The sequence below is a fragment of the Coregonus lavaretus genome (genome assembly GCF_964263955.1).
Source record: "Coregonus lavaretus genome assembly, contig: HAP1_SCAFFOLD_5487, whole genome shotgun sequence".
Classification (NCBI taxonomy): domain Eukaryota; kingdom Metazoa; phylum Chordata; class Actinopteri; order Salmoniformes; family Salmonidae; genus Coregonus; species Coregonus lavaretus.
This window is the reverse complement of record NW_028160773.1, coordinates 7,501-33,644: the sequence shown is the minus strand read 5'-3', so window position 1 is coordinate 33,644 and position 26,144 is coordinate 7,501. Positions and strand designations below refer to the sequence as shown.

The 26,144-nt window shown below is 44.7% G+C and overlaps 1 long non-coding RNA gene across 1 annotated transcript in view; it reads left to right on the top strand.

Moving 5' to 3' along the window:
• The first annotated feature begins 3,989 nt into the window (after positions 1-3,989).
• LOC311121459 overlaps positions 3,990-26,144 on the top strand; it is a 29,619-nt gene continuing 7,464 nt past the window's right edge. The window contains exon 1 of the long non-coding RNA XR_014612282.1: positions 3,990-4,213. This is a non-coding gene — a long non-coding RNA (uncharacterized lncRNA). The remainder of the gene's footprint in view (positions 4,214-26,144) is intronic.

The window sequence follows — 26,144 nt, the reverse complement described above, 5'->3', positions numbered from 1 at the left end:
GTTGACAACAGCATTCATCTCCATCATTAGATGTCCATAACCTTGGTAGCTGTCTGCGTATTGTAATTCAGATAAATAGTATATTAATCCTAATACAGTCATTTTGTCTGGCTGTAGGAACTTGGGGTTAAAACCCTAGCCTGGCTGCCCAGACTCCTTGCTCCGGCCAAACGCTAGGCCACGCCCACGGACGTTCGTTTCTTCTCCACATTGAGTCTGGATCTCCCCGACCCTTCACCTAACGTCTGATTGGTCCAGCAACCGATGGGTTGGGCCAGAGCTAGAACACGCGTGGGTAAAGCGGGGGTTTGAAAATGTGTCATTGGATTTGATACACTGATTGGTTAGAGACGATCCAATCGCTGATTACTTTATTTTGTACAACGCCCATCGTGCCCCTCGTCACCACAAACGACTTCAAAGATGACCGTCTCAGACTGAATTAGGTAGCGAATGATGAAGAATTTAGTGTGAGTCGTCAGGTTAGTTCAAACCTATTTATGTTCTGCAGTGTAAATACTTGACCTTACTTGCATGTTAGTCTTGTATAGGGGGGGGACAAACTATGTGGTGTATTACAGTGGTACTTGAGGACTATTATTCTGAAGATGTTGCCGTTGAAAAACAGTGTATGAATAATGGTTGTGTGTTTGTGTCAGAGATAAAGAAGGAGTTTACGCAATCACCCTTGATAGATACGATTTAGACTGGGTTGTATTGTTACTGTAACAGTGTAAGGACTGGGTTGTATTGTTACCGTAACAGTGTAAGGACTGGGTTGTATTGTTACTGTAACAGTGTAAGGACTGGGTTGTATTATTACCGTAACAGTGTAAGGACTGGGTTGTATTATTACTGTAACAGTGTAAGGACTGGGTTGTATTATTACTGTAACAGTGTAAGGACTGGGTTGTATTATTACTGTAACAGTGTAAGGACTGGGTTGTATTATTACCGTAACAGTGTAAGGACTGGGTTGTATTATTACCGTAACAGTGTAAGGACTGGGTTGTATTATTACTGTAACAGTGTAAGGACTGGGTTGTATTATTACTGTAACAGTGTAAGGACTGGGTTGTATTGTTACTGTAACAGTGTAAGGACTGGGTTGTATTATTACTGTAACAGTGTAAGGCCTCAGCACTGTGCGTGTGGGTTTGTTTGTCCATGTGTGTGTGTGTGTGTGTGTGTTTAACGGAGTATTTAGTAGTACCGTGGCTCCAGCCCCAGTGTGATGACGTGGGTCCAGTGAGACAGTGCTATGCTGCTTCAGGGACATCTGCCGCAGACGTGTCTCTACCTAACAGATAGCATCAGCACTCCGTCAACCCAGGACATCTGGTGTGTAATCGTGCAGTCATTCAATGGCATGTCCATGTGGTGATTGTCTGTGGCATGTTGGTATGAGTGCTGACGTTATCAATACAGGCAGAACCTTGAGATAATTGACTGCAGGTTTGCTGCTCTCGTTGACTGTTTATGAGAAATGACATTCAGGCTGTCAGAAAAGGAGGAAACATCACCCTAGAAAAATGCTGTAATGGGTAAATATTATTAAAGTGAAAATTGCCTGAAGGTTTCCGATATAATAGGTAAACCTTCCTTTAGAGAAATGATATGTAGACTGTCAGATACTGTAGAATAGGCTGTCAAAAGGGTAGGAAAACTTAACTAAATAAAAATCAAATTTGGACAGTTATAGTATATAGAGTTGAGGAAATATTCTCACTAAAGGAGAGACAAGCTAAAAGCCATGTGTATGTTATTTCTATAGAGTAGAGGAGGAAAGAATAGCTAGAGATGGAAGGTTCTTGACTGGCAGGTGTTAGACATTAGAAAGTCACAAGTGCCGTCCACCTTTAAACTTTATTTCAAAAGAGACAGATTTCTCTACGTGATGTCAAGACCATACAGTTAGAATAGCGATGTATGTACATCTAAACAGATCGATTTGGAGCAGAAGTGAATGTGTTTTTATGGGCTCCACGTTTAAAGAGGCCCCATGAGTATTAGTGCCCGTCTCATTCCAAAACCATGGGCATTAATATGGAGTTGGTCCCCCCTTTGCTACTATAACAGCCTCCACTCTTCTGGGAAGGCTTTCCACTAGATGTTGGAACATTGCTGCAGGGACTTGCTTCCATTCAGCCACAAGAGCATTAGTGAGGTCGGGCACTGATGTTGGGCGATTAGGCCTGGCACGCAGTCGGCGTTCCAATTCATCCCTAAGGTGTTCGATGGAGTTGAGGTCAGGGCTCTGTGCAGGCCAGTCAAGTTCTTCCACACCGATCTCGACAAACAATTTCTGTGTGGACCTCGCTTTGTTCACTCGGCAGTCCTGTTATGTGAGCTTGGGTGGCCTACCAATTTGCGGCTGAGCCGGTGTTGCTCCTAGACGTTTCCACTTCACAATAACAGCACTTACAGTTGACCGGGGCAGCTCTAGCAGGGCAGAAATTTGACGAACTGACTTGTTGGAAAGGTGGCATCCAATGACAGTGCCACGTTGAAAGTCACTGAGCTCTTCCGTAAGGCCATTCTACTGACAATGTTTGTCTATGGCGATTGCATGGCTGTGTGCTCGATTTTATACACCTGTTAGCAACGGGTGTGGCTTAAATAGACGAATCCACTAATTTGAAGGGGTGTCCACATACATGTAGTGTACCTGCTGACCCTGGTTTGATTAATGTGTTAGGCCGGAGTCAGAAGTTACAGGTCAATGGTCATCAGTGTGAATGTGAGGACGAGCTGCCTCAACTCAGCATGAGTCTGACACTAGAAACCTTCTCTCCCTCTCTCCTCTTCACCTTCTCTCCCTCTCTCCTCTTCACCTTCTCTCCCTCTCTCCTCTTCACCTTCTCTCCCTCTCTCCTCTTCACCTTCTCTCCCTCTCTCCTCTTCACCTTCTCTCCCTCTCTCCTCTTCACCTTCTCTCCCTCTCTCCTCTTCACCTTCTCTCCCTCTCTCCTCTTCACCTTCTCTCCCTCTCTCCTCTTCACCTTCTCTCCCTCTCTTTATCTTCACCTTCTCTCCCTCTCTTTATCTTCACCTTCTCTCCCTCTCTCCTCTTCACCTTCTCTCCCTCTCTCCTCTTCACCTTCTCTCCCTCTCTCCTCTTCACCTTCTCTCCCTCTCTCCTCTTCACCTTCTCTCCCTCTCTTTATCTTCACCTTCTCTCCCTCTCTCCTCTTCACCTTCTCTCCCTCTCTCCTCTTCACCTTCTCTCCCTCTCTCTTCTTCACCTTCTCTCCCTCTCTCCTCTTCACCTTCTCTCCCTCTCTCCTCTTCAGCTTCTCTCCCTCTCTCCTCTTCACCTTCTCTCCCTCTCTCCTCTTCACCTTCTCTCCCTCTCTCCTCTTCACCTTCTCTCCCTCTCTCCTCTTCACCTTCTCTCCCTCTCTTTATCTTCACCTTCTCTCCCTCTCTCCTCTTCACCTTCTCTCCCTCTCTCCTCTTCACCTTCTCTCCCTCTCTCCTCTTCACCTTCTCTCCCTCTCTCCTCTTCACCTTCTCTCCCTCTCTTTATCTTCACCTTCTCTCCCTCTCTCCTCTTCACCTTCTCTCCCTCTCTCCTCTTCACCTTCTCTCCCTCTCTCCTCTTCAGCTTCTCTCCCTCTCTCCTCTTCACCTTCTCTCCCTCTCTCCTCTTCACCTTCTCTCCCTCTCTCCTCTTCACCTTCTCTCCCTCTCTCCTCTTCACCTTCTCTCCCTCTCTCCTCTTCACCTTCTCTCCCTCTCTTTATCTTCACCTTCTCTCCCTCTCTCCTCTTCACCTTCTCTCCCTCTCTCCTCTTCACCTTCTCTCCCTCTCTCCTCTTCACCTTCTCTCCCTCTCTCCTCTTCACCTTCTCTCCCTCTCTCCTCTTCACCTTCTCTCCCTCTCTCCTCTTCACCTTCTCTCCCTCTCTCCTCTTCACCTTCTCAAAAATCATTTTTGGCATGCAAACTAAACAAACTTACGTTGCCTCTCTCTCTCTACAGGTGTGTCTCTCCGATGCGATTGGCTCACGGCCCAACAGGAAGTGAGCAACACCCCACCTCCCCATGGCTCCACCCTCGGTGGGTCGCTCCTCCCTTACCCAGCATGTTGTGCTGCTTCTGCAGTGCATTCTAGTCCTGCAGACTGGGGGTGTGGTCGGCAGGAGAGGGCCGGTGCTGCTGCCTGAGTCACCCTGTCACCGGGCGGAACACCCCCTTATCTCACACACAGGTAGGTCACACACACACACACACACACAGTCATCCCCACATTCATGCCCTCTCCGCACATTTTTGTTTCTGTCCTTTGCAGTTATCCGTCGTGGAAGTTCATATTTCTGAATTAATTTGGATTATTTTTTTGTTCAGTGTTTCCTTTAACCTAATAGAAGTTTTCATATTTTCTGCATTAAAAAAAAATTTGTATGGAGTAGTTTAGCCATAAATAATACTTTAAAACTTCACCAGAGGACCACCAATAACATATCAGCCAAATGCCACTGCGCCCATTCCATCCCAGCAGAGATGGATTCAGCTAATCATACAGCTCTCTGTCTAGGGTGTAATTGAGCGAAAGGACAAGGTCACCACACACAAGCACACACACACACACACACACACACACACACACACACACACACACACACACACACACACCGCACTTCTCCTGTTAGCTCATGGCTAGTTGGGCTACCTCTCAGCACTCAGAGTCTATTGAGCATGATGACGCTGACTAATGGTCTGGCTAATCTGATCTACTGTCCTCTGTGTGTCTCCGTGGTGGTTGACCTCAGGCGACCCTGCTAGCGCCCAACCATGGGGTATCAGGAAAGCTGTTCTAGCACTGACATTACCTAAGTATATTTAATTGTGCGTGCGGTGAGCTAATGTTCCTGTACGGTCCATTAACTCAGTGCCTTCTGCAGTGGTGTTAATAATGTAGTGCGTTAATAAAGCATGGAGACATTTTGGTTACTTATCAGACATGCACGCTGAACACAGATAGAGAGAGGGGAAGAGGGGATGGGGTCGAGGAGAAGAGGAGAAGAGGGGATGGGGTAGAGGAGAAGAGGAGATGGGGTAGAGGAGAAGAGGGGATGGGGTAGAGGAGAAGAGGAGAAGAGGGGATGGGGTAGAGGAGAAGAGGAGAAGAGGGGATGGGGTATAGGAGAAGAGGATAAGAGGGGATGGGGTAGAGGAGAAGAGGGGATGGGGTAGAGGAGAAGAGGATAAGAGGGGATGGGGTAGAGGGGAAGAGGGGATGGGGTAGAGGAGAAGAGGGGAAGAGGGGATGGGGTTGAGGAGAAGAGGAGAAGAGGGGATGGGGTATAGGAGAAGAGGGGAAGAGGGGATGGGGTTGAGGAGAAGAGGAGAAGAGGATAAGAGGGGATGGGGTAGAGGAGAAGAGGGGATGGGGTAGAGGAGAAGAGGGGATGGGGTAGAGGAGAAGAGGATAAGAGGGGATGGGGTAGAGGAGAAGAGGAGAAGAGGGGATGGGGTTGAGGAGAAGAGTAGAAGAGGGGATGGGGAATAGGAGAAGAGGGGATGGGGTAGAGGAGAAGAGGGGATGGGGTAGAGGAGAAGAGGGGATGGGGTAGAGGAGAAGAGGGGATGGGGTAGAGGAGAAGAGGGGATGGGGTAGAGGAGAAGAGGGGATGGGGTAGAGGAGAAGAGAAGAAGAGGGGATGGGGTTGAGGAGAAGAGGAGAAGAGGGGATGGGGTATAGGAGAAGAGGGGATGGGGTAGAGGAGAAGAGGGGATGGGGTAGAGGAGAAGAGGGGATGGGGTAGAGGAGAAGAGGGGATGGGGTAGAGGAGAAGAGGGGATGGGGTAGAGGAGAAGAGGGGATGGGGTAGAGGAGAAGAGGCGATGGGGTAGAGGAGAAGAGGGGATGGGGTAGAGGAGAAGAGGAGAAGAGGGGATGGGGTAGAGGAGAAGAGGGGATGGGGTAGAGGAGAAGAGGGGATGGGGTAGAGGAGAAGAGGAGAAGAGGGGATGGGGTAGAGGAGAAGAGGGGATGGGGTAGAGGAGAAGAGGGGATGGGGTAGAGGAGAAGAGGCGATGGGGTAGAGGAGAAGAGGGGATGGGGTAGAGGAGAAGAGGGGATGGGGTAGAGGAGAAGAGGGGATGGGGTAGAGGAGAAGAGGCGATGGGGTAGAGGAGAAGAGGGGAAGAGGGGATGGGGTAGAGGAGAAGAGGAGAAGAGGGGATGGGGTAGAGGAGAAGAGGGGATGGGGTAGAGGAGAAGAGGAGAAGAGGAGGAGGGGATGGGGTAGAGGAGAAGAGGAGAAGAGGGGATGGGGTAGAGGAGAAGAGGAGAAGAGGGGATGGGGTAGAGGGGAAGAGGGGATGGGGTAGAGGAGAAGAGGGGATGGGGTAGAGGAGAAGAGGGGATGGGGTAGAGGAGAAGTGGGGGGGGAATGTTGTATAATGTATAGTATAATACTGTAGAACACAGGCACAAACGTGCACACACACACATACCCAAACATATGGAAGAAGGTACTCTGGTCAGATGAGACTAAAATTGAGCTTTTTGCCATCAAGGAAAACGCTATGTCTGGCGCAAACCCAACACCTCTCATCAACCCGAGAACACCATCCCCACCGTGAAGCATGGTGGTGGCAGCATCATGCTGTGGGGATGTTTTTCATCGTTAGGGACTGGGAAATTGGTCAGAATTGAAGGAATGATGGATGGCGCTAAATACAGGGACATTCTTGAGGGAAACCTGTTTCAGTCTTCCAGAGATTTGAGACTGGGACGGAGGTTCACCTTCCAGCAGGACAATGACCCTACGCATACTGCTAAAACAACACTTGAGTGGTTTAAGGGGAAACATTTAAATGTCTTGGAATGGCCTAGTCAAAGCCCAGACCTCAATCAAATTGAGAATATGTGGTATGACTTAAAAATTGCTGTAAACCAGTGGAACTCATCCAACTTGAAGGACCTTGAGCAGTTTTGCCTTGAAGAATGGGCAAAAATCCCAGTGGTTAGATGTGCCAAGCTTATAGAGACATACCCCAAGAGACTTGCAGCTGTAATTGCTGCAAAAGGTGGCTCTACAAAGTATTGACTTTGCGGGGGTGAATAGTTATGCACGCTCAAGTTTTCCGTTTTTTTGTATTATTTCTTGTTTGTTTCACAATAATAAAAAAATGTGCATCTTCAAAGTAGTTGGCATGTTGTGTAAATCAAATTATACAAACCCCCCCAAAAATCAATTTTTGAAGAGGGGATGGGGTATAGGAGAAGAGGATAAGAGGGGATGGGGTAGAGGAGAAGAGGGGATGGGGTAGAGGAGAAGAGGATAAGAGGGGATGGGGTAGAGGGGAAGAGGGGATGGGGTAGAGGAGAAGAGGGGAAGAGGGGATGGGGTTGAGGAGAAGAGGAGAAGAGGGGATGGGGTATAGGAGAAGAGGGGAAGAGGGGATGGGGTTGAGGAGAAGAGGAGAAGAGGATAAGAGGGGATGGGGTAGAGGAGAAGAGGGGATGGGGTAGAGGAGAAGAGGGGATGGGGTAGAGGAGAAGAGGATAAGAGGGGATGGGGTAGAGGAGAAGAGGAGAAGAGGGGATGGGGTTGAGGAGAAGAGTAGAAGAGGGGATGGGGAATAGGAGAAGAGGGGATGGGGTAGAGGAGAAGAGGGGATGGGGTAGAGGAGAAGAGGGGATGGGGTAGAGGAGAAGAGGGGATGGGGTAGAGGAGAAGAGGGGATGGGGTAGAGGAGAAGAGGGGATGGGGTAGAGGAGAAGAGAAGAAGAGGGGATGGGGTTGAGGAGAAGAGGAGAAGAGGGGATGGGGTATAGGAGAAGAGGGGATGGGGTAGAGGAGAAGAGGGGATGGGGTAGAGGAGAAGAGGGGATGGGGTAGAGGAGAAGAGGGGATGGGGTAGAGGAGAAGAGGGGATGGGGTAGAGGAGAAGAGGGGATGGGGTAGAGGAGAAGAGGCGATGGGGTAGAGGAGAAGAGGGGATGGGGTAGAGGAGAAGAGGAGAAGAGGGGATGGGGTAGAGGAGAAGAGGGGATGGGGTAGAGGAGAAGAGGGGATGGGGTAGAGGAGAAGAGGAGAAGAGGGGATGGGGTAGAGGAGAAGAGGGGATGGGGTAGAGGAGAAGAGGCGATGGGGTAGAGGAGAAGAGGCGATGGGGTAGAGGAGAAGAGGGGATGGGGTAGAGGAGAAGAGGGGATGGGGTAGAGGAGAAGAGGGGATGGGGTAGAGGAGAAGAGGCGATGGGGTAGAGGAGAAGAGGGGAAGAGGGGATGGGGTAGAGGAGAAGAGGAGAAGAGGGGATGGGGTAGAGGAGAAGAGGGGATGGGGTAGAGGAGAAGAGGAGAAGAGGAGGAGGGGATGGGGTAGAGGAGAAGAGGAGAAGAGGGGATGGGGTAGAGGAGAAGAGGAGAAGAGGGGATGGGGTAGAGGGGAAGAGGGGATGGGGTAGAGGAGAAGAGGGGATGGGGTAGAGGAGAAGAGGGGATGGGGTAGAGGAGAAGTGGGGGGGGAATGTTGTATAATGTATAGTATAATACTGTAGAACACAGGCACAAACGTGCACACACACACATACCCAAACATATGGAAGAAGGTACTCTGGTCAGATGAGACTAAAATTGAGCTTTTTGCCATCAAGGAAAACGCTATGTCTGGCGCAAACCCAACACCTCTCATCAACCCGAGAACACCATCCCCACCGTGAAGCATGGTGGTGGCAGCATCATGCTGTGGGGATGTTTTTCATCGTTAGGGACTGGGAAATTGGTCAGAATTGAAGGAATGATGGATGGCGCTAAATACAGGGACATTCTTGAGGGAAACCTGTTTCAGTCTTCCAGAGATTTGAGACTGGGACGGAGGTTCACCTTCCAGCAGGACAATGACCCTACGCATACTGCTAAAACAACACTTGAGTGGTTTAAGGGGAAACATTTAAATGTCTTGGAATGGCCTAGTCAAAGCCCAGACCTCAATCAAATTGAGAATATGTGGTATGACTTAAAAATTGCTGTAAACCAGTGGAACTCATCCAACTTGAAGGACCTTGAGCAGTTTTGCCTTGAAGAATGGGCAAAAATCCCAGTGGTTAGATGTGCCAAGCTTATAGAGACATACCCCAAGAGACTTGCAGCTGTAATTGCTGCAAAAGGTGGCTCTACAAAGTATTGACTTTGCGGGGGTGAATAGTTATGCACGCTCAAGTTTTCCGTTTTTTTGTATTATTTCTTGTTTGTTTCACAATAATAAAAAAATGTGCATCTTCAAAGTAGTTGGCATGTTGTGTAAATCAAATTATACAAACCCCCCCAAAAATCAATTTTAATTCCAGGTTGTAAGGCAACAAAATGCCAAGGGGGGTGAATTCTTTCGCAAGCCACTCTAGGTGTCTGCATCATGTTATGGGTATGCTTGTCATCGGCAAGGACTAGGGAGTTTTTAGGATAAAATAAATGGAATAAAGCTAAGCACAGGCAAAATGCTGGAGGAAAACCTGGTTCAGTCTGCTTTCCAACAGACACTGGGAGACAAATTCACCTTTCAGCAGTAAAATAACCTAAAACACAAGGCCAAATATACACTGGAGTTGCTTACCAAGATGACATTGAATGTTCCTGAGTGGCCTAGTTACAGTTGTGACTTAAATTGGCTTGAAAATGGCTGTTTAGCAATGATCAACAACCAACTGTAAAGAGGTTAAATATTTTTTTTAAATAATAATGTGCAAATATTGTACAATCCAGGTGTGCAAAGCTCTTAGAGACTTATCCAGAAATACTCAAAGCTCTAATCTCTGCCAAAGGTGATTCTAACATGTATTGACTCAGGGGTGTGAATACTTATGTAAATGAGAATATTTCTGTATTTAATTTTCAATAAATGTGCAAACATTTCTAAAAACATGTTTTCACTTTGTCATTATGGAGTATTGTGTGTAGATGGGTGAGAAACAATTATAATATTGAATCCATTTTGAATTCAGGCTGTAACACAACAACATGTGGAATAAGTCAAGGGGTATGAATACTTTCTGAAGGCACTGTAGGTCCCTGGAGGGTTAGGCTGTTCTTATGGCCGACGCACTGTGACTGGGATAGCCATGCTGGGCCTGTGACTGGGATAGCCATGCTGGGCCTGTGACTGGGATAGCCATGCTGGGCCTGTGACTGGGATAGCCATGCTGGGCCTGTGACTGGGATAGCCATGCTGGGCCTGTGACTGGGATAGCCATGCTGGGCCTGTGACTGGGATAGCCATGCTGGGCCTGTGACTGGGATAGCCATGCTGGGCCTGTGACTGGGATAGCCATGCTGGGCCTGTGACTGGGATAGCCATGCTGGGCCTGTGACTGGGATAGCCATGCTGGGCCCCTCCAGTTTGGACACACATCTGTACACTCACATGTCGTCCATGTCTCCAAGGACCATATTCAATCTAAAGCCATAACTGGATATCTGGGATAGTTTATAAAATTACTCCTTAAATATGTTTAAATCATTGGGCAGTATTATTGGGCAATATCATTGGGCAGCATTTATTTATGTATTTTTTATTTTACCTTTATTTAACTAGGCAAGTCAGTTAAGAACAAATTCTTATTTACAATGACGGCCTACACCGGCCAAACCCGGACGACACTGGGCCAATTGTGCGCCGCCCTATGGGACTCCCAATCACGGCCGTTTGTGATACAGCCTGGAATCGAACCAGGGGGTCTGTAGTGACGCCTCAAGCACTGGGCAGTATCTAGTATCATTGGGCAGTATCATTGGGCAGTATCATTGGGCAGTATCATTGGGCAGTATCATTGGGCAGTATCATTGGGCAGTATCATTGGGCAGTATCATTGGGCAGTATCATTGGGCAGTATCATTGGGAAGTATCATTGGACAGTATCTTGTATCATTGGACAGTATCATTGGGAAGTATCATTGGGAAGTATCATTGGACATTATATAGTATCATTGGGCAGTGTCATTGGGCAGTATCATTGGGCAGTATCATTGGGCAGTATCATTGGGAAGTATCATTGGGCAGTATCATTAGGCAGTATCATTGAGAAGTATCATTGGGCAGTATCATTGGACATTATATAGTATCATTGGGCAGTGTCATTGAGCAGTATCATTGGGCAGTATCATGGGGCAGTATCATTGGGCAGTATCATTTGGAAGTATCATTGGGCAGTATCACTGGGCAGTATCATTGGGAAGTATCATTGGGCAGTATCATTTGGAAGTATAATTGGGCAGTATCATTGGGCAGTATCATTGGGAAGTATCATTGGGCAGTATCATTGGGCAGTATCATTAGGCAGTATCATTAGGCAGTATCATTGGGCAGTATCATTGGACAATATCTACTATCATTGGGCAGTATCATTGGGCAGTATCATTGGGAAGTATTATTGGACAGTATCTTGTATCATTGGACAGTATCATTGGGAAGTATCATTGGGCAGTATCATTGGGAAGTATCATTGGGCAGTATCATTGGACAGTATCATTGGGCAGTATCATTGGGCAGTATCATTGGGCAGTATCATTGGGAAGTATCATTGGACAGTATCTTGTATCATTGGACAGTATCATTGGGAAGTATCATTGGGAAGTATCATTGGTCATTATATAGTATCATTGGGCAGTGTCATTGGGCAGTATCATTGGGCAGTATCATTGGGCAGTATCATTGGGAAGTATCATTGGGCAGTATCATTAGGCAGTATCATTGAGAAGTATCATTGGGCAGTATCATTGGACATTATATAGTATCATTGGGCAGTGTCATTGAGCAGTATCATTGGGCAGTATCATGGGGCAGTATCATTGGGCAGTATCATTTGGAAGTATCATTGGGCAGTATCACTGGGCAGTATCATTGGGAAGTATCATTGGGCAGTATCATTTGGAAGTATAATTGGGCAGTATCATTGGGCAGTATCATTGGGAAGTATCATTGGGCAGTATCATTGGGCAGTATCATTAGGCAGTATCATTAGGCAGTATCATTGGGCAGTATCATTGGACAATATCTACTATCATTGGGCAGTATCATTGGGCAGTATCATTGGGAAGTATTATTGGACAGTATATTGTATCATTGGACAGTATCATTGGGAAGTATCATTGGGCAGTATCATTGGACATTATATAGTATCATTGGGCAGTATCATTGAGCAGTATCATTGGGCAGTATCATTGGGCAGTATCATTGGGAAGTATCATTGGGAAGTATCATTGGGCAGTATCATTGAGAAGTATCATTGGACAGTATCATGGGGCAGTATCATTGGGCAGTATCATTGGGCAGTGTCATTGGGCAGTATCATTGTGCAGTATCATTGGGCAGTATCATTGGGCAGTATCATTGGGCAGTATCATTAGGCAGTATCATTGGGCAGTATCATTGGACAATATCTAGTATCATTGAGCAGTATCATGGGCAGTATCATTGGGAAGTATCATTGGACAGTAACATTGGGAAGTATCATTGGACAGTATATTGTATCATTGGACAGTATCATTGGGAAGTATCATTGTGCAGTATCATTGGACATTATATAGTATCATTGGGCAGTGTCATTGGGCAGTGTCATTGAACAGTATCATTGGGCAGTATCATTGGGCAGTATCATTGGGAAGTATCATTGGGCAGTATCATTAGGCAGTATCATTGGGAATTATCATTGGGCAGTATCATTGGGCAGTATCATTGGACATTATATAGTATCATTGGGCAGTGTCATTGAGCAGTATCATTGGGCAGTATCATTGGGCAGTATCATTGGGAAGTATCATTGGGCAGTATCATTGGGCAGTATCATTGGGAATTATCATTGGGCAGTATCATTGGGCAGTATCTAGTGTCATTGGACAGCATATGGTATCATTTGGCAGTATCTAGTATCATTGGGCAGTGTCATTGGGAAGTATCATTGGGCAGTATCATTGGTCAGTATCATTGGGCAGTATCTAGTAACATTGGGAAGAATTATTGGGCAGTATCTATTACAATTGGTCAATATCATTGGCAGTATCTGGTATCATTGGACAGTATCTAGTATCATTGGACAGGATCATGGACAGTATCATTGAGCAGTATCATTGGGAAGTATCTAGTATCATTGGGCAGTGTCATTGGGCAGTATCTAGTAACATTGGGAAGTGTCATTGGGCAGCATCATTGGGCAGTATCATTGGGAAGTATCATTGGGCAGTATCATTGGGCAGTATCATTGGGCAGTATCATTGGGCAGTATCTGGTATCATTGGGCAGTGTCATTGGGCAGTATCATTGGGAAGTATCATTGGGCAGTATCATTTGGCAGTATCTAGTATCATTGGGCAGTGTCATTGGGCAGTATCATTGGGCAGTATCTAGTATCATTGGGCAGTATCATTGGGCAGTATCTAGTAACATTGGGAAGTATCATTGGGCAGTATCTATTACAATTGGGCAGTATCATTGGGCAGTATCATTGGGCAGTATCTGGTATCATTGGACAGTATCTAGCATCATTGGACAGGATCATGGACAGTATCATTCAGCAGTATCATTGGGCAGAATCTAGTATCATTGGGCAGTGTCATTGGGCAGTATTATTGGGAAGTATCATTGGGCAGTATCATTGGGAAGTATCATTGGGAAGTGTCTAGTATCATTGGGCAGTATCATTGTGCAATATCTAGTAACATTGGGAAGTATCATTGGGCAGTATCTATTACCATTAGGCAGTATCATTGGGCAGTATCATTGGGCAGTTTCACTGGGCAGTATCTAGTGACATTGGGCGGTATCATTGGGCAGTATCATTGGGCAGTATCACTGGGCAGTATCTAGTGACATTGGGCGGTATCATTGGGCAGTATCATTGGGGAGTATAACTGGGTAGTATCTAGTAACATTGGGCGGTATCATTGGGAAGTATCATTGGGCAGTATCATTAGGCAGTATCATTGGGAAGTATCATTGGGCAGTATCACTGGGCAGTATCTAGTGACATTGGGCGGTATCATTGGACAGTATCATTGGGCAGTATCAGTGGGCAGTATCTAGTAACATTGGGCGGTATCATTGGGCAGTATCATTGGGAAGTATCATTGGGCAGTACCATTGGGCAGTATCATTGGACAATATCTAGTATCATTGGGCAGTATCATTGGGGGGCAGTATCTAGTGTCATTGGACAGTATATGTTATCATTGGGCAGTATGATTGGGCAGTATCATTGGGCAGTATCTAGTATCATTGGGCAGTGTCATTGGGAAGTATCATTGGGCAGTATCATTGGGAAGTATCATTGGGCAGTATCTATTATCATTGGGCAGTGTCATTGGGCAGTATCATTGGGCAGTATCATTGGGCAGTATCATTGGGCAGTATCTAGTATCATTGGGCAGTATCATTGGGCAGTATCTAGTAACATTGGGCAGTGTCATTGGGCAGTATCTATTACCATTGGGCAGTATCATTGGGCAGTATTATTGGGCAGTATCATTGGACAACATCTAGTATCATTGGGCAGTATCATTGGGCAGTTTCTAGTATCATTGGGCATTATCATTGGGCAGTATCTAGTAACATTGGGAAGTATCATTGGGCAGTATCTATTACCATTGGGCAGTATCATTGGGAAGTATCTAGTATCATTGGGAAGTATCATTGGGCAGTATCTAGTGACATTGTGCGGTATCATTGGGCAGTATCACTTGGCAGTATCTAGTAACATTGGGCAGTATTATTGGGCAGTATCTACTATCATTTGGCAGTGTCATTGGGCAGTATCATTGGGAAGTATCATTGGGCAGTATCATTGGGCAGTATCTAGTATCATTGGGCAGTATCATTGGGCAGTATCTAGTAACATTGGGAAGTATCATTGGGCAGTATCTATTACCATTGGGCAGTATCATTGGGCAGTATCTGGTATCATTGGACAGTATCTAGTATCATTGGTCAGGATCATGGACAAAATCATTGAGCAGTATCATTGGGAAGTATCTAGTATCATTGGATAGTGTTATTGGGCAGTATCATTGGGAAGTATCATTGGGCAGTATCTAGTATCATTGGGCAGTATCATTGGGAAGTATCTAGTATCATTGGGAAGTATCATTGGGCAGTCTCTAGTGACATTGGGAAGTATAATTGGGCAGTATCATTGGGCAGTGTCATTGGGCAGTATCATTGGGAATCATCATTGGGAAGTATCATTGGGCAGTATAATTTGGCATTATCATTGGGCAGTATCATTGGACAATATCTAGTATCATTGGGCAGTATAATTGGGCAGTATCTAGTGTCATTGGACAGTACATGTTATCATTGGGCAGTATCATTGGGCAGTATCATTGGACAATATCTAGTATCATTGGGCAGTATCATTGGGCAGTATTTAGTATCACTGGGCAGTGTCATTTGGCAGTATCATTGGGAAGTATCATTGGGCAGTATCATTGGGCAGTATCTAGTATCATTGGGCAGTGTCATTGGGCAGTATCATTTGGCAGTATCATGGGGCAGTATCTAGTATCATTGGGCAGTATCATTGGTCAGTATCTAGTAACATTGGGAAGTATCATTGGGCAGTATCTATTACCATTGGGCAGTATCATTGGGCAGTATCATTGGGCAGTATCATTAGGCAGTATCATTGGGCAGTATCTTTGGACAATATCTAGTATCATTGGACAGTATCATTGGGCAGTATCTAGTGTCATTGGACAGTATATGTTATCATTGGGCAGTATCATTGGGCAGAATTATTGGGCAGTATCTACTATCATTTGGCAGTGTCATTGGGCAGTATCATTGGGAAGTATCATTGGGCAGTATCATTGGGCAGTATCTAGTATCATTGGGCAGTATCACTGGGCAGTATCTAGTAACATTGGGAAGTATCATTGGGCAGTATCTATTACCATTGGGCAGTATCATTGGGCAGTATCTGGTATCATTGGACAGTATCTAGTATCATTGGACAGGATCATGGACAGTATCATTGAGCAGTATCATTGGGAATTATCTAGTATCATTGGACAATGTCATTGGGCAGTATCATTGGGCAGTATCTAGTATCATTGGGCAATATCATTGGAAAGTATCTAGTATCATTGGGAAGTATAATTGGGCAGTATCTAGTAACATTGGGCAGTATCATTGGGCAGTATCATTGGGCAGTATCTAGTAACATTGGGCAGTATCATTGGGCAGTATCTAGTATCATTGGGCAGTGTCTAGTATTATTGGACAGGATCATGGACAGTATCAGTGAGCAGTATCATTGGGAAGTATCATTGGGCAGTATCTAGTATTATTGGGCAGTATCATTGGGCAGTATCTAGTATTATTGGGCAGTATCATTGGGCAGTATCTAGTATCATTGGGCAGTGTCTAGTATTATTGGACAGGATCATGGACAGTATCAGTGAGCAGTATCATTGGGAAGTATCATTGGGCAGTATCTAGTATTATTGGGCAGTATCATTGGGCAGTATCTAGTATTATTGGGCAGTATCATTGGGCAGTATCTAGTATCATTGGGAAGTATCATTGGGCAGTATCTAGTATTATTGGGCAGTATCATTGGGCAGTATCTAGTATCATTGGGCAGTATCTAGTATTATTGGGCAGCCTCTACTGTTCTGCTTGGCCCTTTAGGGTCTGGTGCCTGTGGGTTGCTCAGAGCAGGGAGTGCCACTCTAACACACATGAAAGACTCAACCCAAAAGGGTGGTGGTTTTTCCTTTTGCTCAGCCAAACTAACTGCTACTGTACAGCAACTCTCCCTGGTGATATTTTAAAAGGCTGAATTGTATACGTTGTCCCTTCTTTTGAGTGCGGTTTTCTTTCTAAGAAAAACGTTTTATAGATGATTAGGATTTGAAGCCGGACAGCTTAAAACTGACAGACAGAATTTAGAACAGAACTAATCACACAACTTCGGATTCTGCAAGGAACCTTTGAGTCAGACTTTGAACAAAAGTTAATCCTCCATTTGTTCTAAGCACAGTTCATTCAGATTGTGGATTTTACAGTTAATCAGGAGCTCTAACCTACAGACATATTATTAAGATGTTGAAGTTATAAAAAATAGTTAAACATGTCAGTAAACAGTGTCATCTCATCACCATGCCAGACACAAGGTCTGGTCTAGGAGGATCTGAGAAGACGTGTCTATTTAATAGTGGTGTATTGACCTTCACTTTTAACACCCCTCACAGCATAACACATCATTAGAGAGTTGCAGTGTGTGTGTGTGTGTGTGTGTGTGTGTGTGTGTGTGTGTGTGTGTGTGTGTGTGTGTGTGTGTGTGTGTGTGTGTGTGTGTGTGAGTGTGTGTGTGTGTGTGTGTGTGTGTGTGTGTGTGTGTGTGTTGGTTGGTTCTTCTATCCCAGTAAAACAAGGTAAATTCTCCCTTGTGAGGACATTTCCTACGTCCCCATGAGGACAAAGGTTATTTTAAGCTTAGGGGTTAGGTTTATGGTTAAAATTAGGGTTAGGGTTACAATTAGGGTAAGCATTATGTTTAGGATTAGGGTTAGGAGTTAGTTTTGGGTTAGGGTTACGTGTTAGGGTTAGGGTGAAGGTTAGGTTTAGGGTTAGGTTTAGGGTTAGGGGTTAGGGTTAGGGTGAAGGTTATGGTTAGGGTTAGGTTCAGGGTTAGGAGTTAGGGTTAGGGTGAAGGTTAGGGTTAGGGTTAGGTTTAGGATTAGGGGTTAGGTTTAGGGTTAGGGGTTAGGGTTAGGGTTAGGGTGAAGGTTATGGTTAGGGTTAGGTTTAGGGTTAGGAGTTAGGTTTAGGGTTAGGGGTTAGGGTTAGGGGTTAGGGTTAGAGTGAAGGTTAGGGTTAGGGTTAGGGTGAAGTTTAGGGTTAGGGGTTAGGTTTAGGGTTAGGGGTTAGGTTTAGGGTTAGGAGTTAGGTTTGGGTTAGGGTTACGGATTAGGGTTAGGGGGAAGGTTAGTGTTAGGTTTAGGGTTAGGAGTTAGGGTTAGGGTTAGGGTTAGGGTTAGGTTTAGGGTTAGGGGTTAGGTTTATGGTTAAGGTTTAGGGTTAGGGGTTAGGTTTAGGGTTAAGGTTTAGGGTAAGAGGTTTAGGGTTAAGGTTTAGGGTTAAGGTTTAGGTTCATGGTTAACGTTTAGGGTTAGTGTTAGGGTTAGGGTTAGGGGTTAGGTTAGGGGTTAGGTTTATGGTTAAGGTTTAGGGTTAGGGGTTAGGTTTAGGGTTAAGGTTTAGGGTAAGAGGTTTAGGGTTAAGGTTTAGGGTTAAGGTTTAGGTTCATGGTTAACGTTTAGGGTTAGTGTTAGGGTTAGGGTTAGGGGTTAGGTTTGGGGTTAAGGTTTATGGTTAAGGTTTAGGGTTAAGGGTTCGTTTTAGGGTTAAGGTTTAGGGTTAGGGTTAGGGTTAGGTTTAGGTTTAGGGTTAGCGGTTAGGGGTTAGGTTTATGGTTAAGGTTTAGGGTTAGGGGTTAGGTTTATGGTTAAGGTTTAGGGTTAGGGGTTAGGTTTAGAGTTAGGGTTAGGGGTTAGGTTTAGGGTTAGGGTTAGGGTTAGGGGTTAGGGTTAGGTTTAGGTTTAAGGGTTGGATTTATGGTTAAGGTTTAGGGTTATGGTTTAGGGTTAGGTTTAGGTTTAGGGTTAGGGTTAGGGTTAGCGTTAGGGGTTAGGTTTAGGGTTAGGTTTAGGGTTAGGGGTTAGGGTTAGGGGTTAGGTTTAGGGTTAATGTTTAGGGTTAGGAGTTAGGTTTAGGGTTAAGGTTTAGGGTTAAGGTTTAGGTTCATGGTTAACGTTTAGGGTTAGTGTTAGGGTTAGGGGTTAGGTTTAGGGTTAAGGTTTAGGTTTATGGTTAAGGTTTAGGGTTAGGGGTTAGGTGTAGGGTTACGGTTTAGGGTTAGGGGTTAGGTTTAGGGTTAATGTTTAGGGTTAGGGTTAGGTTTAGCGTTAGGGGTTAGGTTTATGGTTAAGGTTTAGGGTTAGGGGTTAGGTTTATGGTTAAGGTTTAGGGTTAGGGTTTAGGGTTAGGGGTTAGGTTTAGGGTTAGGAGTTAGGTTTGGGTTAGGGTTACGGATTAGGGTTAGGGGGAAGGTTAGTGTTAGGTTTAGGGTTAGGAGTTAGGGTTAGGGTTAGGTTTAGGGTTAGGGGTTAGGGTTAAGTTTTAGGGTTAGGGGTTAGGGTTAGGGTTAGGGTTAGGTTTAGGTTTAGGGGTTAGGTTTAGCGTTAGGTTTAGGGTTAGGGGTTAGGGGTTAGGGTTAGGGGTTAGGGTTAGGGGTTAGGGGTTAGGGAGTATCCTGAAGAGAACATAAACAAATAACCACATCAGGTTCAGTACAACTATCTGTTACATCACCGATTGGAGACCAAGACGGTTTAATTGGTCCATGGATAATTGTTTTTACAGCCCACTAAATCCACCGTGTGACCGACTGGCTACATTCTTTAGCATCAATGCATTCTATTTACGACCAAACTCCTCACAATGTGGCATTTTAATACCCAACGTTGGAAATTAAATATAGTCCACACAGGCTCTACTTTGTGTACTAACTGTCTCTCATTTGTCCCTGTAGTAAAACCCCTTCATGTGTTTTCTTCAAGTCTTAAAGATGCAATATGTAACTTTTTGGGCGACCCGACCAAATTCACATAAATATTTGAGTTATAGATCTGTCATTCTCATTGAAAGCAAGTGTAAGCAGCGGTAGATCTGTTCTATGTGCGCTATTTCTATGCTTCCCGTTCATTTTTGCGTCTTTTACGTTCGGTTTTGTACACCAGCTTCAAACAGCTGAAAATACAATATTTTTCAGTATGGAAAATATATTTCACAGCAGTTTAGATGGTACAATGATTCTCTACACTATACTTGCTTGTTTTGTCACATAAACTGAAATTTTGCAACCAGGAAATGACGCAGTGATTTCTACATAATGTATCTTTAAGTTACTGTTTTATTTATTTTCCCTCTGTGACACACAGAGGTCATTAGGTAATCTTGTTAAATGTTCCTTTTTTTTTCCCTTAAAGGGTTTCGCTCTAAAGTGCATGTTGCATTTAAATATTTTATTGCACACTTATAAGCGGCTGTGTAGTGGTTTCTCTGGTTTAATTCACCGTCTGACCTGAGGCCTCTGCTCAGCTGCACTGTCATTTCAGACGCAGGAAAATATGCTTGTGTTTGACTTCCTAAAATAACACTTAATGGGAAACCCTACAAGGACACAGAGGGTTCCACCAGCTCTGGTCAAAGTGGACCTCTGTGTTTATATTCTTTCTATATCAAGGACCAGGAGTTTTCCCTGGTTGCGAAATGTGGTCAGGAAAACCTCCTGGTCCTAATTATATATTATCGCCAATGGTCAGAAGGTTTCTCCTGACCACACGACCTCACCTCCAGGTTGGTTAACCTGAACCTCATTTTGACAGTTATCATTCTGACATTGAACAGGCGTTTATTTTAACTTTATTTTAAGGTTTTCTTCTCAATCCAACTTCACAAAATAGTTGTTTACATTTAAGTCATTTAGCAGACGCTCTTATCCAGAGCGACTTACAGTTAGTGAATACATATATATTTTTTTATACTGGCCCCCCGTGGGAATCGAACCCACAACCCTGGCATTGCAAACGCCATGCTCTATCAACTGAGCTACATCCCTGCCGGCCATTCCCTCCCCTACCCTGGACGACGCTGGGCCAATTGTGCGCCGCCCATGAGTCTCCCGGTCGCGGCCGGCTGCGACAGAGCCTGGATTCGAACCAGGATCTCTAGTGGCACAGTTAGCACTGCGATGCAGTGCCTTAGACCACTGCGCCACTCAGGAGTTGTAATTTCATATTTTCGCTTTACCACAGGGGACAGCAAAAACACCTCAGTTTCCCCAGTTGTAATATATAGGCACTCAATTTAAACCCTCAATTACCCCCCCCCCCCCCCCCCCCCCTCCCCCTCCCCATTTACTCCTAGAGACCTACAGTATTCTAGTCCCAGTCAGTTCCACATGTGTCTTTTGTTTGTTTCAGGTCAGGTTGTTCTTTATACAGTTTGAGCTCTGAAACTGAAGACTGCTGGGGGAGGTTCATATTTAGATAGTCATTTTTGTCGTAGTGTGTCAACCGCTCTGTGTCAGAATCCCGAACAACAAACCAGGAAGGAGTGATGGAGAAGGAAAAAAAAGGCCATTTTGTAAAGGGGATAGAAATATGGAGGAGGGGAAGGGGGAGGGGGAGTGTGCCGGTTTCAACTTGGCTCTTTGCCATGACAGCCCTGCCTGCATTCTTACACACACACACACACACACACACACACACACACACACACACACACACACACACACACACACACACACACACACACACACACACACACACACACACCCATGTGCACACTGTACGGTTCTGTCTCATCAGCAGCCAAGCCTCCGATGCACCCGACCGTGGTACAAGCACGGTAATGATGCGATTACATTATCACACACACATTTAAGGCTTTCTGTATTTGGTATTTTATAAGGATCCCAATTAGCTGTTGCGAGAGAGGGGCACAGGGCCATTTTTAGAAACACATTTTGTTAATCCAAGTGCCTCGTGTAGCTCAGTTGGTAGAGCATGGCGCTTGCAACGCCAGGGTTGTGGGTTCGTTTCCCACGGGGGCGCCAGTATGAAAATGTGTGCACTCACTAACTGTAAGTCGCTCTGCTAAAATGACTAAAAAATGTTTATTGAATAAGTTTTATGAATCCCCTTGGTTCCTTTCGTAAAAGGTCAGGGTTAATTTAAGGTTCAACGGTACTATAGCGCTCCTGAGGAAATGAAAGCTATTGCTTCTCCCCTAGAGCCTTACAAAACACCACTGTTCTACTAAAGCCTTGAGGTAATCAACCAAATCACTCAATATGATTCTACCAAGAACACTCAGTTTTCTATAGAACCTGCCAGTGTTCTACTTAAGCAATATGGCCTGAGGAGGCTGTGGTATATCAAATCAAATTGTATTGGTCACACACACGTGTTTAGCAGATATTATTGCGGGTGTAGCGAAATGCTTGTAGTTTCTAGCTCCGAGAGTGCAGTAATATCTAACAAGTAATATCTAACAATTTCACAACATATACCCAATACACACAAATCTAAGTAAAGCAATGGAATTAAGAATATATACAGTTGAAGTCGGAAGTTTACATACACTTAGGTTGGAGTCATTAAAACTCGTTTTTCAACCACTCCACAAATGTCTTCTTAACAAACTATAGTTTTGGCAAGTTGGTTAGGACATCTACTTTGTGCATGACACAAGTAATTTTTCCAACAATTGTTTACAGACAGATTATTTCACTTATAATTCACTGTATCACAATTCCAGTGGGTCAGAAGTTTACATACACTAAGTTGACTGTGCCTTTAAACAGCTTGGAAAATTCCAGAAAATGATGTCATGGCTTTAGAAGCTTCTGATAGGCTAATTGACATCATATTAGTCAATTGGAGGTGTACCTGTGGATGTATTTCAAGGCCTACCTTCAAACTCAGTGCCTCTTTGCTACACATCATGGGAAAATCAAAAGAAATCAGCCAAGACCTCAGAAAAACTATTGTAGACCTCCACAAGTCTGGTTCATCCTTGCGAGCAATTTCCAAATGCCTGAAAGTACCACATTCATCTGTACAAACAATAGTACGCAAGTATAAACACCATGGGATCACGCAGCCGTTATACCGCTCAGGAAGGAGACGCGTTCTGTCTCCTAGAGATGAACGTACTTTGGTGCGAAAAGTGCTAATCAATCCCACAACAACAGCAAAGGACCTTGTGAAGATGCTGGAGGAAACAGGTACAAAAGTATCTATATCCACAGTAAAACGAGTCCTATATTGACATAACCTGAAAGGCCGCTCAGCAAGGAAGAAGCCACTGCTCCAAAACCGCCATAAAAAATCCAGACTACGGTTTGCAACTGCACATGGGGACAAATATCGTACTTTTTGGAGAAATGTCCTCTGGTCTGATGAAACAAAAATAGAACTGTTTGGCCATAATGACCATCGTTATGTTTGGAGGAAAAAGGGGGGTGCTTGCAAGCCGGAGAACACCATCCCAACAGTGAAGCACAGGGGTGGCAGCATCATGCTGTGGGGGTGCTTTGCTGCAGGAGGGCCTGGTGCACTTCACAAAATAGATGGCATCATGAGGAAGGAAAATTATGTGGATATATTGGAGCAACATCTCAAGAAATCAGTCAAGAAGTTAAAGCTTTGTCGCAAATGGGTCTTCCAAATGGACAATGACCCCAAGCATACTTCCAAAGTTGTGGCAAAATGGCTTAAGGACAACAAAGTCAAGGTATTGGAGTGGCCATCACAAAGCCCTGACCTCAATCCTATAGAAAATATGTGGGCAGAACTGAAAAAGCGTGTGCGAGCAAGGAGGCCTACAAACCTGACTCAGTTACACCAGCTCTGTCAGGACGAATGGGCCAAAATTCACCCAACTTATTGTGGGAAGCTTTTGGAAGGCTACCCGAAACTGTTTGACCCAAGTTAAACAATTTAAAGGCAATGCTACCAAATACTAATTGACTGTATGTAAACTTCTGACCCACTGGGAATGTGATGAAAGAAATAAAAGCTGAAATAAATCATTCTCTCTACTGTTATTCTGACATTTCACATTCTTAAAATAAAGTGGTGTTCCTAACTGACCTAAGACAGGTAATTTTTACTACGATTAAATGTCAGGAATTGTGAAAAACTGGCTAAGGTGGCTAAGGTGTATGTAAACTTCCGACTTCCACTGTAAATATATGGACGAGCAATGTCAGAGTGGCATTGACTGAGATACAGTAGAATAGTATAGCATACAGTGTATACATATGAGATGAGTAATGCAAGATATGTAAACATTATTAATGACTAGTTTTCCATTTATGAAAGTGGCCAGTGATTTATAATCTATGCCTATAGGCAGCAGCATCTAATGTGCTAGTGAAGGCTATTTAACAGTCTCCCGTCTGAGTGGGACCTGAGTGGGGCTATACCCCGGCGGGACTACAGCTGATTTATGGGGGAAACGCTGGGTAACTGAAGCCTTGGTTTCCCTCGAGGGTATCGCTGCCACATTTGTATGCTCTAGAGCTTCCCCACGATATTAAAATCGAGCCTGCCGCCGGCACCAGAGGCGCATCCCAAACTCCCGTCCCCCTGTAGAATTAGAGGGGAGCCTGCCATTACCCACAGCCGAATCTCAGTGCTGAATTTGTTGTGATCTCTCTCCGATATTTATTTCAACAAGGATAATGAAAATGTATTAGCTCTGGGTCTGCGAGTTGAAAATGTCATCCTCCCAGCTTAACTTGTGCTTATTGTCATTAAATGAAGAACCCTGGAGAGTGGAAGAAGACGAGAAACGGCTTTGTTAGAAGTGATGACATCCTGTTAGGTTATATTGACGTGCTATGATAGTGATGCCATCCTGTTAGGTCATATTGACATGCTATGATAGTGATGACATCATGTTAGGTGATTTTTACATGCTATGATAGTGATGACATCCTGTTAGGTGATATTGACATGCTATGATAGTGATGACATCATGTTAGGTGATTTTGACATGCTATGATAGTGATGACATCCTGTTACAGTGGGGGAAAAAAAGTATTTAGTCAGCCACCAATTGTGCAAGTTCTCCCACTTAAAAAAGATGAGAGAAGCCTGTAATTTTCATCATAGGTACACGTCAACTATGACAGATAAAATGAGAAAAATAAATCCAGAAAATCACATTGTAGGATTTTTTATGAATTTATTTGCAAAATATGGTGGAAAATAAGTATTTGGTCACCTACAAACAAGCAAGATTTCTGGCTCTCACAGACCTGTAACTTCTTCTTTAAGAGGCTCCTCTGTCCTCCACTCGTTACCTGTATTAATGGCACCTGTTTGAACTTGTTATCAGTATAAAAGACACCTGTCCACAACCTCAAACAGTCACACTCCAAACTCCACTATGGCCAAGACCAAAGAGCTGTCAAAGGACACCAGAAACAAAATTGTAGACCTGCACCAGGCTGGGAAGACTGAATCTGCAATAGGTAAGCATTTTGGTTTGAAGAAATCAACTGTGGGAGCAATTATTAGGAAATGGAAGACATACAAGACCACTGATAATCTCCCTCGATCTGGGGCTCCACGCAAGATCTCACCCCGTGGGGTCAAAATCATCACAAGAATGGTGAGCAAAAATCCCAGAACCACACGGGGGGACCTAGTGAATGACCTGCAGAGAGCTGGGACCAAAGTAACAAAGCCTACCATCAGTAACACACTACGCCGCCAGTGACTCAAATCCTGCAGTGCCAGATGTGTCCCCCTGCTTAAGCCAGTACATGTCCAGGCCCGTCTGAAGTTTGCTAGAGTGCATTTGGATGATCCAAAAGAGGATTGGGAGAATGTCATATGGTCAGATGAAACCAAAATAGAACTTTTTGGTAAAAACTGAACTCGTCGTGTTTGGAATACAAAGAATGCTGAGTTGCATCCAAATAACACCATACCTACTGTGAAGCATGGGGGTGGAAACATCATGCTTTGGGGCTGTTTTTCTGCAAAGGGACCAGGACGACTGATCCGTGTAAAGGAAAGAATGAATTTGGCCATGTATCGTGAGATTTTGAGTGAAAACCTCCTTCCATCAGCAAGGGCATTGAAGATGAAACGTGGCTTGGTCTTTCAGCATGACAATGATCCCAAACACACCGCCCGGGCAACGAAGGAGTGGCTTCGTAAGAAGCATTTCAAGGTCCTGGAGTGGCCTAGCCAGTCTCCAGATCTCAACCCCATAGAAAATCTTTGGAGGGAGTTGAAAGTCTGTGTTGCCCAGCGACAGCCCCAAAACATCACTGCTCTAGAGGAGATCTGCATGGAGGAATGGGCCAAAATACCAGCAACAGTGTGTGAAAACCTTGTGAAGACTTACAGAAAACGTTTGACCTGTGTCATTGCCAACAAAGGGTATATAACAAAGTATTGACAAACTTTTGTTATTGACCAAATACTTATTTTCCACCATATTTTGCAAATAAATTCATAAAAAATCCTACAATGTGATTTTCTGGATTTATTTTTCTCATTTTATCTGTCATAGTTGACGTGTACCTATGATGAAAATTACAGGCTTCTC